The 4,360-nt window shown below is 36.9% G+C and overlaps 1 long non-coding RNA gene across 1 annotated transcript; it reads right to left on the reverse strand.

The window, feature by feature from the left end:
- Positions 1 to 3,149: 3,149 nt before the first annotated feature.
- Positions 3,150 to 3,797, reverse strand: LOC141626748 (uncharacterized). The gene is made up of 2 exons (XR_012536334.1): positions 3,707 to 3,797; positions 3,150 to 3,598 (listed from the first exon to the last, which is right to left on the reverse strand). It is a non-coding gene; the product is annotated as an uncharacterized LOC141626748 (long non-coding RNA).
- Between the last annotated feature and the right edge of the window lie 563 nt (positions 3,798 to 4,360).

A 4,360-nucleotide genomic window follows, 5' to 3' on the forward strand; every position in this document is an offset into this window, starting at 1 on the left:
TCTCCTTCTCTCTCTGCGACCATCACCCTCTCCGTCATCCTTTCCGATCGTCCTCTCCGATCATCGTTAACCAAATCATATTTCCGTCACTTCTCAAATCTCAACAGATTCAACATAGGATTTTTGTTCCTCTAATCCGATTCAATCGCCATTACTGAGTTTCATTCCTACAAATTAAGGTAATCCGCTGCTCAAATTCATGGCGATTCTACGCTAATTTGTTCATGCTATATGCGAGTTAATTGAATAAGCTTGATGCGAGTTAATAACTGAATTTGATTTGAATTCTAGGTTTCAGTTGATCGTACCTGTAATTGAGTATCATCGGTATAGCAGAGGCAACGAGATACTGAATTTCGAGAGTCTACTAATGACCAGAGACAACGGTATGACCAGTTCCTTGCAGTTGATTTGATAGTTTCTTCGATAAATGTTGCAATGCGATGTTTAATTTTTTTAGCTGATTGATTGAGTTCTGTGACCTGCTTATAAGTCTAGATGCATTCCATTTCCCAAAATAATGCTTTTTTGTTGTGGTTTTCCAAAATATGATTTGCTTGTGATTTCCCCTTCAATTATCGACTAAATATTCCTGCTTTAGATTAGGCAAACCGTAATTTGAGTTGATGAAAAATAATAGTTGGCTAAAGAAGCATAGGTTTCCATCGAAGTTTTTTTGTTAAGAGGGAACGACTTCAAATTAAGAAAGCAACTTTGGCAATAAGAAAAGACCGAGATGCAAATTTTAGTTGATTCCGAGGACATTAACAAAAAGGTAGATAAGTTCTACTGAACGATACTCGCCTCGATTTCGAGTTCTGGACCCTTCGGAGTCTCCCTGGAAAAAATGGCTTGAGACTCTAGATGCCAATGTAAGCATACCTGATTCTCAGTTAGCTGAAGTAAGGAATGCATGGAAGGCATGGAATGACGAGCGTCTCCGAAAGGTACCTTCTTCAATTCTTTAGCATATTGCTGTTTTCATATTTTGCACCCTTGACTGTAAAGGCGACATCTTAAAAATTGTTACATTGCCATCCTTTGCTAGTCTGCTACCTTTGTAGCCTTTCGGCTGTTTCAGTTTTTGCCATATACTTCTGATGTGCGGTATTAGTACTCTGTATCATTTTGTTCATGACATAGAGGCTATAATAACAGTATTACCACGGTTTTCACAATTTCCCTGTTGTGATTCAGATGTCTAAGTGAGTTTGACTTCAGCTTGGTTCTATAAGCGATTATAACTGCGGCAAAAGTGGAGCATTATGAAAATCCCCACTTGCCACTCGGAGTTCATTAGGAACATTATAAAGCAGGATTATTTCGGTACGACGATACAGGTGAATCACTAATTTTATATTTGTTTAACCTTAAATATGTGATGTCGTGCTATGAAATTTTGCAGGTACCCAAATGACTCTGAGAAGCTTACTTTGGCATCACAAACTGGCCTTTCAAAGAATCAAGTAAACAAGCCTTGGATCCTCTCTTTTATTTTTTTCTATGGAACTTAAAGATTTAATTGTCAAGTAGCCGGAAAATGCTGCTTTAACAAGACATAAATGCTCCTATAAGTTCTTAACTTCCTTAGCTGATGATTTTGGCATAATGCTTAAGCAGGTCTCAAACTAGTTCATAAATGCAAGAGTAAGATTGTGGAAGCCTATGATTGAGGAAATGTACAAAGAGGAATTAAGAGAATCTTCTGTTGATCCTTCAGGGGAAGCTTTCCCGGGTCGACCAGAGGAATAATGACATATGTGCTTAGTTGAGCCAAGAAAACTAAGTTATATGTGCATGAAATAAGGTACTATGTGCATTAAAAAGTTTTCCAATAGCGTCAGTTGTTTATATTGTGATACTAATTACTGTTGGTAAAGGACGTTAATTTTATATGTGCATGAAATAAGGTACTATGTGCATGAAATAAGGTTCTATGTGCATTAAAAAGTTTTTCAGTAGCGTCAGTTGTTTATATTGTGATACTAATTACTGTTGGTAAAGGACGTTAATTTTATATGTGCATGAAATAAGGTTCTATGTGCATGAAATAAGGTTCTATGTGCATTAAGAACTTCTTCAGTTGCATTAGTTGGTTATATTATGATACTAATTAGTGTTGGTTAAAGACAATAATTTTATATGGGCATGAAATAAGATTATATGTGCATGAAAAAAAGGTTCTATGTGCATTAAAAAGTTCTTCAGCTGCATCAGTTGGTTATAATATGTTACTAATTACTGTTGGTTAAGGACGTTAATTTTCTATGGCATGAAAAAGTTCTATGTGCAAGAAATAAGGTTCTATGTGCATGGAATAAGGTTCTATGTACATGAAATAAGGGAAATGACCATGGAGGATATTTAATGTGTTTTAGGCCTTTTTTGTAATTACAAGGCATTTTAGTGTATCTATTACATATCTTACTAATATGTGAGAAACATTTCGGGTACTTATGTCAGTTATTTCGTATTCGTATTTGTTTAGCGTATTTTAAAGGCTATTAGCTCAATGGTAGAGCAATGTGCAAATTTTGCACAAAGGTATGGGTTCGAGTCCCATATAGCCTATTAAATTGCAAATCCAATGAGAGAAATGTGTCATGATGCAAGCAATACAGTACAATTATTTAGGAGGCTATAATCATATTCGGAGAATGGCGTGCAGACCTTGAATGGACTCAAGCGAGCAGCAACAATGGCAATGATCGAGCTCGTGAAATAGCTTTACAATTATCAGGAGTTCAATACAAGCATTTCAAAGACTAACATATATACCAAAACTATTACCATACATGGCATACTTGAATTAAATGGGATTACCAGTTACACTATTTTTCATTTCTTAAGAGTAAAAGAAAGATTTGGTATTTCATGGCCAATATGGGAGTCGAACCCACATCTTGTGCATTGCACAATGCTCTCCCATTTGAGCTAATTGGCTTTCAAAATAAGTAAAACGTCAAAAAAAGAAGAGCTTAAGCTTGAGTCAGAGGACTATTTCATCAGAAACGCCAAATCTTGGATGTGACTAAGGGAGGTTCTTTTTCGGGTCGTTTGTGGAAACAAAGACGTCGATGCCAGGAAGGTCAGACCTGCCCTTGGGGTTGCGAAGATTGAGAGATTCATACCGGTCTTATACAGTAGTATCTTTTGAACCCAAAAAGTTAGATTGAACACGAAAACTTACACGGGACCGTCTTGCATTTACATGTAATGTCAAGTCATTAAGCTTACACCTAATACCTGTATCATATTCTTGTTCCAAGATGGCGAAAGTCAAAAAATAATTTGTCGATGATCAAACAAACGCGGAATTTTAGAAGTGAGATTTGAGCAATTTAGAGCGTGCGCAATGCTACTTATAACTATAATTAAATGCTAAAGTCACTGAAGTTGGTTCTTGTGACCAGAATTAGAACAACGCGTCGTTGTTGTTTCACTTGACAAGGTCTGAGCTGAATTCCCACAATTTTCGCGCCACATCTGCATCATTACTCAGCGGGCTAGCTTCGGCTAAATCACAGTCTGCAAAATATTTGCCGCTAGTTCCTTCCACATTTGTGTGTAACGCTACATAGCATGTTGTTGCTGCACCCTGCAACATATATCCCATATATAGAGTTCTGAGTTCACAATTTGTCTCACGGTTTCCTCCTTCAAAATCCAGTCGTGTACAGGTAATAACTCAAACTTCAGCATTTACCTGTTGAGTATTCTTGATAAAATGGCGACCAACGAGACTCATGAAACCTGCACCGGAAAAGGAACATGAATGAAAGAAGAGTGATTCCCTAGCATTTTGAAGTTCTGATATTTCCATTTTACAGGACTCAATTCAAACAATAATTTAAATCAAATGAGATTTATACCAAATCTTGAAGACGGAATAAGGAAAACAGCTTGTATACAGATTCTCCAGCAGGAAAGTCTTTCACAATTTTATGATCGCTACAAATCAGAGAGCAAAACCAGAGGGGCAGGTCATGATCCGAAATTTAACCATAAAACCAAGGAAAGAGTAGTTAATAGTTAATCAAGTAGTCGTACCATAAAGCATCTAGTGCTAAGTTAAGTGGAAGGTCTGAAATAAAGCACCTGGACTCAATATCATTAAAACAAGGATCAGCACCTTGTTCTATAAATAACTCGGTTAGCCCATAGCATAACATTTTAGCAGCGATCCGTAACGGTGCAGATTTATCTTCGAAGTCACATACAAGCAGATCAGCTACTCCAGTATTCAAGTCCACGATAGGCAGTCCAGTTTCTCCATTAAGCAATGCAGCGAATGGCACGACAAAAACATATCAACCTCAACAGTTTGCGTTGGAAATTGATATAACTTCACAAGCATAAT

This window comes from Silene latifolia, chromosome Y (genome assembly GCF_048544455.1).
Source record: "Silene latifolia isolate original U9 population chromosome Y, ASM4854445v1, whole genome shotgun sequence".
Classification (NCBI taxonomy): Eukaryota; Viridiplantae; Streptophyta; class Magnoliopsida; order Caryophyllales; family Caryophyllaceae; genus Silene; species Silene latifolia.